Source organism: Pinus tabuliformis, chromosome J (assembly GCF_031772625.1).
Source record: "Pinus tabuliformis cultivar Carrire ecotype Pingquan chromosome J, CPIR1, whole genome shotgun sequence".
Taxonomy (NCBI): Eukaryota; Viridiplantae; Streptophyta; class Pinopsida; order Pinales; family Pinaceae; genus Pinus; species Pinus tabuliformis.
The window spans coordinates 354,684-367,791 of NC_142295.1; positions in this window are offsets into that span (position 1 = coordinate 354,684).

Sequence of the window (13,108 nt, forward strand, 5' to 3'; positions counted from 1 at the left end):
TTTGGAGTAATTAATTTGTAGAAGGAACTTTGTTCGCTTCATTTGGTATCAGAGCCACGTTTGGTTGATCACCAGGCCTTTGGCTATCAACCTATCATCAACCTTGTTGCTGTCATAATTGAAGTGTTTCACCACACATTGGGAGATTCTCCATTTTTTAGGTCTTTGGCCATTTGCTACTATTAAAATAAATAAATAAATAAAGAATAAAGAAGAAGGGTATATAAAAAAAAAAAGAGGAAAGGAAATAATATATTCTGAACAAACAAAAAAAAGTGAAAAAAATAAATAAATAAATAAATAAATAAATATATATATATATATATATATATATATATATATATATATATATATAGATATAAAGGTTTTACATTATTGATAAAAAGTGCATAATAAAGATAAGCCAGAATCTTTTCAAGTATACTTAAGACTTTTTAAGTGGTAATTGCCCGTGGTTTTAGAAACCAGTGGTAAGTTTTAAATTTTACGTGGAGAACATTAACCGAGGTTTTAGAAACGAGTGGTAAGTTTTACATTTTACATGAAGAACATTAACCGAGGTTTTAGAAATAACCCATGGTAATTGCCCAGGGTATTTTAAAAGTAAAAGATATTTTGATAACATTGGAGAAAAAGGTGTGATCTAAATAATTATAATCGTTCAAATCTAAGGATTGTGACCGTACCAAGAGTCACGTCTCATCCAAATTTTCTAAGAAAAAAAATATTATTATAATTATAAAAAGGGATACTATATAAACCTTATATAGTTACATATAAAAGGAAAAACAGATCTCAAAAAATATATATAAATTTTATATAATCATAATTTTATAATATATATAAATTAAAATTATATAATATATATAATTTATAATTATATATATTAAAAAAAATTATTATTATATAGAAATTTTATAAAAAGAGAGTAAAAAGAAAAGAAGAGAGAAATTATATAATAAATAAATAAATAAATAAAAAAGAGGAGAGAGAATATATCATATAAAAAAAGAGAGAAATTATATAAAAAGAGAGAAAAAAAATAAGAATTGGCCAAAGATATAAGTAAGGGATAAAGGAATATAAAGTTTAGGGTTCAATTTTATTTAACAGAAAGTGAGAGAGATTTAAAAAAAAAAAAAAGGCGCATAAACGATAAGTTTTGAAGGAGTAATAAAGCTTTAAAGGTATTTAAAAAAAAAAAAAAAAAAAAAATATGGAATCCCTGAGTTGGGAACAAAAACAATCAATCGCAAGAGATATAGAACAATTAATTACAAGAATGGAGCGATGGGCTGAGGAGAGAAAGAGAATGAATTCCTTCTTAGATTCTCTATATCCATCATCACTTCCACAGAATGATGTTATCCAGTGTACTGAGAAAGTGCAGCTAAAAGATCAAGAGAATGACAAAATAGCCAAGATTCAACAAAGCAAGGAAGTGTTAGAATGCGAACATAAAAATCTTGTGGATATACATTACAAAGAAATAATGGAAAAGGATGAAGAAATTTCTCGTCTCAAGGACCACGTCGAAAAATTACTAGCACAAGTAAAGAAGACTAAAGTCTCAAAGAAAGAACTCAAGCAACATTTATCAGAACAAGAAGAGGAAAATTTGCGTTTAAAGAACCTTAATAAAAATTTATTAGAACAAATCAAAGATCTAAAAGATGAAAAACTTAAAATTCAAAACACTGAAAATAAGGTGGTTGAATAAAAAACCGAAGAAATTTTACGTCTGAGAAACCATAATCAAAGTCTGCTCAATCAAATTAAGAAACTTAAGGAGGATAAGAAAGCATTAAAAGATAAGTTGGAACAAGTCACTCAAGAAGAAGTATTGAAATCTCCAGTCACAACAATTCAAGTTGAAAATAAGGGAACGAATACCGATCCAGTGAATATGACAACTCAAGAAGACAAGTCAGTTGAAGAAACAACACGCTTAGATGTTGCAGTTCAGACAATGGACATCCCAAGTGAATGTTCCATAACCAATTCAACAACATCTTCACCAAAAGAAAATCTAAAAACTTTATATCGGCATCTGAATCACGAGAGTAGACAAATCAACCAAGCTACGTATTAGGACCATTCAAACCAAAGACAACAAATTAATGTTTCAGAGAATAATGACGTAACATCCATCCAGTCTTACGCTGACAAGTCATTACAAAATTCTAGTGATCAGAATACTATACAGAAAATTAATCTAGGATGGTCTGATCCCTTCTCAGTGCGACAATTTTGTTTGTCACTAAGAAGAACATATCAGCTTGTATCAACAAAGATGCCTGTTCCAAGAGAGAGACTTTCAAAGCCGGAAAAGAGATCAAGCCTTTTTTCCTCGACAAGCTTTGAGGATAAAGCTCTTTGAGGAAGGAGGCAATGCAACGAATAAAATATATAAATAATATAAATAGAATGTAAATGATAATAATCATAATTAATTATTATTTAAATAGTAATTGGGTTGAAGAGGCATGTCTAATAAGACATGACTCTTCATGAAGAGACACTTGCGTGGTATATAAGCAAGCCTCTTGTTCTCATTGTAATTTATTCATTCTTATTCATTTTATTTAATATAATATTTATATCCTTAATGGATAATTTGATATTCCAAGTCTTTTGGAGTAATTAATTTGTAGAAGGAACTTTGTTCACTTGAAATATCTTAGTTGTCCTCCCCTTTCGGTCATGGCGGTAACCCAAGGCGGTAAAATAGATAATAAAGAAAAAAGAGTTACTGACAATGAATTAGGGTGTGGCTAAGCATGACAAAGGTAAAAGATTTTGTAGCATATTACAAAATCAAATATTTGAATGTATGTGTCAACAAGATATTATGTGATCTAGTGTTCAAATAAGAAAGGGAAGGCTGAGAAATAGACACATGTTGCAAGGAGTGTCGGTACTATAGTAAAATTGGATGAGGGACCATCCCAACTTGTGATTTCCTTCGCCATGGTGTTTAGTTTATATTCTAAAAATGTCAACTATTGGATGGTACTGGATAGTGGGGCATCCAGATATATGACTTATGATAGAACACTATTTAGTAGGATTTCAGAATAAGGGAGAGTTATGTGTGTGGAGTTGGGTGATGATGCTACATATTTCTTGAGAGGATTAGGTTCCATTTCCTTTCAGATGCCATAATGTGATGTTCTTGAGTTAAATGATGTTCTATTTTTTCTTGGTTTGAAGAAAAATCTTATTTTATTATTTTATATGGTAAATCACTAGTGTAGAGTTACATTTAAAGGATAGTGTTACATTATTAGTGATTTAAGGCTAACAAGTTTGAGGACTTAGGAGAGAGGCATGCATGACAGCGGGTTTTACAAGTTGCTTGCTAATCATGTGACATTTGTACATTCCAACAAAAGTTGTATGAGACTTCTAGTTATAACACATACAAATCATGTATGATGGGATGCCATGGATACATGTTTAAAATCTATCGAGGAATTAATGATTGATTCTCGACTTGTAGTTGACGGGAGTGTTCTAAAGTGTAGGGTTGGGGTTGGATCCTCTAAGGGAGAGGGAGTTGGCCTTAATGCTATTATTGCTTCAACATTCTCTCAATATGTACTATCCCTAAGGGGAAATTAATAATAAATATGCAAAGCAAAATAGGCAAAAACACCATGAAACAATAAAAAGCAATCAAACCACCAATTTGCACCAAAAACTGCGTTGTGTACTCATTTTATTAATGGAAAGAGGTGTACAATAAGGTGATGGAATGAGTGCACCTAGGCTTGCTCTAGGCAAGCTAGCAAAGCCCCAAAATGACAAGTGAGACACCCTCCTCCAAACTACTGCTATGCTGCCCAAGTACTATGTTGTAGATGCTTAGAAATGTGTTGACGTATGAAAGGATCTACTGCTAGGGTCATCTCCACTGCTCAAAAAATTCTGGAGAATTAATCCCGGCCTCTCCACAATAAACCCAAAATAACCCACGAAGGGTTTGGCCAAAGCTTGACCCCGGAAATTCGGCCCTCTTTGGCTTGGGTTGCTCTGCTACTGGGAAAATCGACCCACCTATAGAATCTGCTGCTAAATGATCCAAAAATTCCTGCAATCCCTATTAGAAGGCTCCCTAGGCCTTCCCTCCAAGTCTCCACCTCAAACTCCTCTCACTCCTCAACCTCTTGGAGTGACTCTACTCAAGACTCTCCTTACACTGTTGTAGCTTTCCCTCTGTTGTAATACAAATTCATTGATGCTGGGACAATTTGGGACTAAGTAGAACTCCCTCCTTGGGCTGGCACTCAAAGTCCACTGAAGCAAGGGTTGGGATCTCTACTCGGAAACACCCTTTGTGCTGAACAACACATGTAGACTTGGCTCACTGCTCAAGCGTGCTATGTCAAGAGAGAAATTCTGAAATGATAGATGAATGAGAAAAATGAGAGTCCCTCCTTCCTTTTTTCAAGTTTCCTCAAAGATTTCCCATGTGGGCCCACATCGAATTCCTCTCACCAATTCTGCTCCAATGGGAGCATACTCTCCATATGGGCCAAAATTCCCTTATGGTGGCCCCCACGCTCCACCAAGACCAAAATCTTTCATTGAACTCTAATGTTGGAGTGCCTCCTATGCCAAAAATCAAATGTGGGTCCCATAAGCCCGCTTCTCCTAAGTGTAACTATGTGATAAACCAAAATTGAGCAAACTTTGATATTTACTTAGTAAAATACTAAGTAGGAATATCACAGTCCTTGCCGCGAAAACGTTGCTTTTCCTCAAGCAACAACAATGAAGGATGTTGTAGTATCGGCTCCCCCTCCCAGGTGGCATCCTCATCTGACAGATTCCTCCATCAGATAAAAAACTCCCTGATGACCGTGTTATGCAAGTGCCTCTCCATGGTATCCAAAATGGCCTCCGATTCTAGCACCAAATGCCCCTCATCGTCCATAGCGGGTAATTCGGTAGTTGTTGTAACCTGTTGTCCCAGTGCCTTTTTTAGGTAAGACAAATGAAAAATTTTGTGCACCTGCCTCCCCAAGGTAGCTCTAGCTTATATGCTAGCTCCCCCACCTTGGGAGTAACATGATAAGGCCCATATAATCGGGGTTTGAGCTTCTCGAATGTCATGCGGAAAGAGTTAATTTTGCGGACAAAACCGACCTCCCTAGAAGCTAAGGCTTTCTAGTGACAAACAAGACAAGTAAACACTACCTTTCTCTAAATATGCATTTAGAATACAAGTAATCAGGTGTTTATAACATACCTTTAGTCCAACGCTTTGTAGTAGTTCAGCCTCGCCGATCTGGATGAGCTCCTCCTTCTCTTCGAAACCTGCATTCACTAACAAGCCAAAAGATTACATAGCACCTGATAAACTTATAAAATAAAACATATTCATCATACAGACCAAGGAGTATATGAAACAAATCATGTATAACAATCTGTTAAGAAAAGTGAACTTAATTGTATTAAGTGGAAACAAAAGAAACCATTACAACCTGAGCCTTGGTGTTGTGCAGGTCCCTCCTAGGGTCCAGCAAGAGTTCTCCTTTACTTTGATCAGCTCACCCACTTCCAAATAAGGCTAGGAAAGGATGGGAATCTCTCCTCTCAAGCTCTATAAGGGAGTCCTAATTCCAGCAGCATCTACCCTTAGGAATGTTCAGCTTTCAACCTCCCCTCCCTCTGGCCCAATGCCTGTATTTATAGTGCTCTAGAGGAAGTTAATCAGGTCCACCATCAATGGGATAAGCCCCTCTTTGAATGGGATAGCTCCCCTCTTGATGGGATAAGTTCCTCTTTCATAGGGATACATGAACCATCTGGAGGCGCTCAATACACGTCAAACAAGCTTTTAGAATGCTCTAGAAATGACCACAAGTAACTTTTTTGAAGTGAAACTTGCGCCTTTTGACCTTTACAGGAGTACGCACCCACCCCTTTTTAGACAGAGCGTACAAGTACGCAGGTATTGTGAACTTGAGGTGCATACACGCAGGTAAGGCTAAGAGAAACTGCATACCCAGAGTTATTTGACTTTTTAAGGACTTTCTCTCTTTCTTGGAGTTTGACATGAAGAGCAGAGGTATAAGACTTGCCAAGGAGGATAGTATGACAGTTGATGGAGCCATACTAACTGCAAATAGTCATGGTGAAAAATTTTAGTGTAACAGATTTCCCCCTAAAGTGCGAAGCCTGTAGTAGATTAGGGTTTCATATCATCTAGGAAGGGTGAAGTACTTTATCATTTCAAGGATTATCTTGTGGAGAGCCCAGTCGGAACCTGCAAATATTCAACACAAAATACATATATAAGATCATATCATCGCTGAGGTAGGCATTCCCATACTCAGATCAAAAACTTTAACTAACAAACTAACTACTGCTCTGATACAGGAATGATTTTGCAGTACATCATAATCATAGACTTGTGTAGACACAGTATGGACGCAGCCATCTGTTTATAGTTGGTCTACTATACAATGAATACAAAACTCCTCGCAGCCTGGATGGTGGAAACTAGATCCAGGGTCTTCATTTCTACTTCCCAAAATAGTACGATTCTATCCATGCGAATAAATGAGTTGATGTCGAACATGGTAGAAACCACTTGATTACCAGTCAATGATGTAAACTGTTAACAAGTGTGAGAGAGACCACCAGTGATGTCAATGGTTCTCAAAGTACCCAGTACAATCCATGAGATGTGAATGAATGAGTTGATGTCGAACATTTCACGGAATCCTTCGATCGAAAGTCAATGATGTAAACCGTCGTCAAAGGCGAGAAACCTGCCATTGATGCATGCAGATTTCAAGGTAATGACGATTTCTATGTCATCTTTCTAGATAATGTGCTGATGTCGATAGAAAGCGACCCGTTGCAGGCAAGCCCACAACACGAAATCATAGATCCAGTTGAAGAAATGTAGTTGTAAGGACTGACTCAGGGATGGTCGAGATGGATGACGGGTATTTTGCAGATGAATGGTTTATTTGCAGTGACCTCTTGAACACATAACGACACAACAGATGGCTTGGTGACATTTGACCCAAAGTTAATACCCGGCTGAAGACTTTCAATGTGGTTTGATCAACTGTGAGGCAAAGGATTTGCCAAACCAGGTGAATGAAAAGTGTCGTGTTCAAGAGTGGTGATAAGGCTTCTTCTAAGACAAAGGATATCAAATAGGCTCATTTTTCTTTCTTTTCCCCCACCATTTCTGGCAAGTACCTCTTTATTTTTTACAAGCTTGAGGAGGATAACATATGCTTGATTATAAGCTCATCCTTCGGATGAGTCCAACTTAGTTTTTATTCGAACCCTAAGAAGGAGTGGTCCGTTCCTGTTTGTAATCGAACAGGTCCTTTACTATGAAATTTTAACGAGTCCAGTATAGGAGAAACTCGGTGTTTTTCATTTTTAGAGAGTCTGAAAAAACTTAAGAAGACTCCAGGTTTGAACTTTTTCGTAAATTTGTGTCTCCCAAGCCCGAAAAAGTATAAAATAATACTTGAGAGAACCGCTTGATCTTTACGACCAAGGAGTACTTTCATGATTAGTGTCTTTGACCTGAAAAGTAAAAAGCGATCAAGGACACGTCGTTTTATTTCCAATATCGAATTTGAAATGACAAAAATCCGGCAATCTTTTCATGTTTTTACGGTCAGAAAAGGGCTATAAGAGGACCGTCCTTTAATTCCGTTTTAACGAGTGTAAAAGAAACACTCGGCAATCTTTTCATGTTTTAGGAGTCAGAAAAGGGCTTAAAGATGACTCTGAGGTTTCACTTTTTCATAAGTTTTAACGAGTTCGAAAAAATGATAAAAATGTACTCATGGTTTTCACTTTTTCATAAGTTTTAATGAGTTTGAAAAAATGATAAAAATGTACTCATATGGCCGACTTTCAATATAATTTACGAGCAGGAAAAGACGGAAAGAACTCGGAATTTTCATTTGTTTTACGAGAATGAAAGATAGCAAAATAATCTCGGTATTTTCATGAGTTTAACGAGTCTTGAAAATAACTGAAATTGACTCGAAATAGGTTTCATTTTGACGAAAGCTTGAAACAGAGAAAAACTATGCTTCAAAGTAGTTTCATTTTTACACAAGCTTGAAACAGAGAGAAAACTGTGCTTGATGCCCCCTAAGCATAACTACTAGAGTGCATGCCCCCCAGCTTCATTTCATTCAACCAGTTGGATGAAATGAAGATTGAGTTACGAGATCATTTGAAAGACTCGACCTAAACTGTAAGAAAATTATGCAAAAAACTGAAATAACTAACCTAAATACTTAACATTTATGAGATCTAGTCAATCTCTCGACTCAAGTAGAGGAGGATTTGTTTCATTTTTTAACGAGCTTGACACAGGAAAAGAACTATGCTCGGATTCGGTTTCATGTTTACGCAAGCTTGAAACGAAAACTATGCTTGTTATAAGTTCACATGCCCCCAGCATAATGATGCAAAACGAGGTACATGCCCCCCAAGATTCATTGCATTCAATGAGGTGGATGGAATGAAGTTTTACTTTCAAGTTCTTGGAAAGACTTGTGGGAGGTGTTTCATTTTTTAGTGAGGTTGACACAGGAAAAGAACTATCCTCAAAACCCTTGTTTCATTTTTTAAACGAGCTTGACACAAGATAAAGAACTATGCTCATAACTACTCTCTACAATCTACCTAACAAAAAACTTTACTCTAAAAACCTTGATTCATTTTTTAACGAGCTTGACACAAGACAAGGAACTATGCTCTAAAATCCTTGTTTCATTTTTTAATGAGCTTGACACAAGACAAGGAACTATGCTCATGACTACGCTCTACAATCTACCTACTTAACCTACCCTTGTTTCATTTTTTAACGAGCTTGACACAAGACAAGGAACTATGCTCAAGAAGTTCGCATGCCCCCAGGATAATGATGCAAAGCGAGGTACATGCCCCCCAGGCTTCATTGCATTCAACCAGATGGATGGAATGAAGGTTTACTTTCAATATTTAACTTGAAAAGGGAGTTGTTTCATTTTTAAGGAGGTTGACACAAGAAAAGAACTATCCTCATACCTGATTCATTTTTTAACGAGGTTGACTCAGTAATAGGAACTATCCTCATACCTGATTCATTTTTTAACGAGGTTGACTCAGTAACAGGAACTATCCTCAAAACCCTACTTTCTACAATCTACCTACATATCCTAAAATCTACCTGATTCATTTTTTAATGAGGTTGACTCAGTAAAAGAACTATCCTCATACTAGCCTGTTTCATTTTTTAACGAGGTTGATACAGGAAAAAACTATCCTCGTTAGCCTGTTTCATTTTTTAACGAGGTTGATACAGGAAAAAACTATCCTCGTACACACTGATTCATTTTTTAACGAGGTTGACACAGTAAAAGGAACTTTCCTCACACCATCCAATTTCATTTTTTAACGAGGTTGAGAGAGGAACAAACTATCCTTGTACAACTGATTCATTTTTTAACGAGGTTGACACAGGAAAAGAACTGTCCTCATTCTCACTGATCATGGCTTCCAACTGGAAGAAAGACATGTCAATGGACACACCTTGATCATGGCTTCCAAAAGGTCTTCATCAGAAGGAAGAATAGTTCTTTGGAAGGAACACATATCAAGGGACTCAAAAGGGATAAGAACATCGTGTTCGAGTAATCCCATAGAATTTTCCATGTCAATTACCGGATCTAAATCAAAGGAAGATGAGCAAACAGTGAGAGGCTCACTTACATCGGTAACTGATAACATGGGACCAGTTGCCACATAATTAACCCGTGGCAGGGTAGATACCACTTTAGAATCAAGAACATTTAGGGGTGTCATATTATTGGTAGTTGAAACAAGACTAGGGAACGAAAGCTGGTCTACAGTCACAATACTGCCATTGTGAGGGAAAGACATCACGCGAAAGAGTGTCGATACGACAGCTTTCATTGCATAAACATAGTCTTGCCCAAGGAGTAAATTGAAATCCAAGGGACCTCGAACTACCATAAGATCAATACAAACAGTTTTACCTTCCAAGGTAATAGAAAACTTAGGAAGGATCCCTAAAGGTTCACTAATGGTTCTGTTAAAAGCTTTCAGATTCTGCGTAATAGGCGCAAGCTGGGGGGAACCCAAAGCGTTCCAAACAATTGAGGATAAAATACTAACAGAAGCACCTTCATCTACCTGAGTACGATGTATGTCCCTACCACCAGCCTTGACAATGATTTGGAAAGGGATGGAGGAAGGAAGACGAGGTTCTGTCAGTCTATTCCAATCAAAGGAAAAGACCTCAGTACTTGGAGAGGGTTCTGTAGAAACAGGTGAAATGCCCCCCGGCATATAAGAATCTGATGTAACAAGAAGAACCTGAGCGGTATGAAGTTCACTCTCTAAAGGGAAAGTGGGATCGACCGAATGTGAAATTGAATCGACCACTTGATCAACTAATGGATCATCAACCTGAGTGACATGAGTTTCACTCTCCAATGGAAGAGTGTGATTGACTGTACTTGAAACTAGATCAATCACTCCGTCAGTTGACGGTAGGTTGGGAGAAAGTTTACGGTAACCAGTTGGAAATTCTTGCTGTGGAACAGTAAGGTTTTCCAACAATTTTGAGGCTTCATCCATGTGAGGGCAAATGTGAGTTTGATGACTCCCTTTGCATAACTTACAAGGAAACCTAACTTTACCCTTTTCCCAGGAACCTGACTATCACTGGTTGATGAATCAATGGAAAGTTGATGAGAATTTTCTGACCATACTTCCAAGACCTTTGGAATACCAGGACAATTGACAAGGAAGTGGTCACCCTTACAAAGCCTGCAAGGGTATTTGGGTTTACAATGCATGTCGGAGTTTTTCTCAACACAACTAACACTTACAGTCGTGGTTGGTTGGTTGACTTCTTTCTTATCTTGCTTCTTCTTCTTCTTCTTCTTATTCTTCTTCCCTTTCTTCTTCTTCTTAGCCTCCTGGTTACTAGCATCAAGGCTTTTACCAGGCGAAGAGGAAGAAATGGAGGAAGAAAAATTAGGCGAAGAAGGTAAAGGGTCAACAGAAGGTTGAGATGGTGAACTCTGTTGAGGTGAAGCATCCGGTTGAGGTGGAACAATTGGAGTACTTTGGGCCAACGAAGTTGAAAACAACCATATCGGTAGTCCTATTGTAAATCTAGGTAATGACAAAGTAGCCATATAAGGAGGACCAACATTTCCAAAGTAAGGAAAAGTACTAGGATTCTCGTTAGGAGGGGTTCCTAGGTTGGTAAATTCCGGAACGTTTGCCATTATATTCAACTTCAGTGAATTTTATTAACAATTTATAACTAAAATTAACAATTAACAATTCACACCTAACAATTAAAATTCACAATTCACACCTATGGTCTCTAAAAGTAAAAACAAACAAATTAACACGCGTTATCAAATCTAGGAGTCAAACCATACACAAACAGTAACCTTCCGGACCGAGAACACTAGTTGGGGATGAAATCCAACATCGCAGAATTCAGTACAGAAGTGGCGGGTGGAACAGTTACCCTGGCAACCTGCTTAATGAATAGACTGGACCAAGTTCCTCCACTTTAACTGTCTCGAGTGAAGTGAACCCCCCAGAAAATCCAAGTGAGTCTAGCCGACGTCTGCTCCAGGTACAGTGGGATCTTCCCTCCACCGTCACCTTGGGTAGAACCCTAAAGATAATAGTCACTAAGGTTACCAACAACAACAAATATACCTGGGGGAACAGTCTACGATCCGATAGCATGCAAGGGCAAAGTAGCAAGCTCAATCCCCTTGCCGGCTCCTTGACAATAATCCAAGGTTTACCGACAAGTGATCCCAGGCTCCTCGACAATAATCCGAGGTTTACCGTTTGTAGTACGTGCGTATCTGGCGTCGTTCCCAATGAAGGAGGATTGATCCCCTCACTGGTTCGGACACGATCTCGTGCTTCTCCTTTAAGAGGAGCTTTCCCAGAGTATAAATGTAACAGTTGGATTTATCCTACCACAAGATGAGCTACTTGTTTGGTTTTGCTGTCTTGGAGAGTTAATTACTCTCCTACTCCAAGACACTAGCCTAAGCTATATTGGTGTTTCAGAGCCCTAGAAACGTAAAATTTACTAGATGAATTTTAATTAAGCGCTGTGTTATTAAGGCTGTTATTACTCAAATGGGTAAATGGATATGAAACCAATGGTGTTATGACCCGACTCAACTGAATGCAATCGAATATGATAATGTAATCTTTTCAATTCGATGAATCCTAACTAAAGTAAGGAGAGAGTTTCCATTCACTTCCAACAATGCAAAAAATTGATCACTAAGAGAAAATATAACAAATTCTCTAATGCACTAATTTTATCAAGAAAAACTAATGCAAATCAATTTCAAACCATTTTTTTTATTTTTATTTTTGTGTAAATTCAAATCAAAGAAAACTGATCTAAATCTACGATTGATTTTTCAGAATGTAAACTATGCAATTGTAACCTATGCACAATTCACTTGAAAAGTATGCAAATGTAATCTATGCACATTTTTCATTCATATTCTGAAAATGAGAATTCTAATTATGCAAATGTGATCTATGCAAGAGAATTCTCAAACACAAGATGATTATAAAGTAATCTAAGAACCAATCAAGTGCAAGTCGAGAAAATTGGGTGAGAGTTCCAAAGATCAAGCCCCCCCCGGCGAATGAGGGGGAAATTTTTTTTGCAAAAAGATGCAAAATTGTGAAAGGACTGAGAGAAACCTCCAAGTAATGACCAAAGGAAAACAAATCAAGAATTTCTCAAGAAAGAGACTCAAAACACCCAATTGATGAAAGCTTAGAGCAGGAATGCCAATGAAATTAACCAAGGAAAGTTTCTGACAGGTAACCAGTGGATCTGGGCAGCAAAAACAAGCTATAAACAAAATCTAATAGGAGAAAAAGGAAAAAATGGAAATTTTCTAGGCTTTTGACAGGGGTACACAGGAAGCCTGTTTGCACAGGCGCGGCCACGCTCTGTGTACACAGCAAAAGTGCGTATAGGTACGCACTGTGCTCAACGCAGAGGCTGCGTACTTCTAGCAAAACCAAGAAAAAC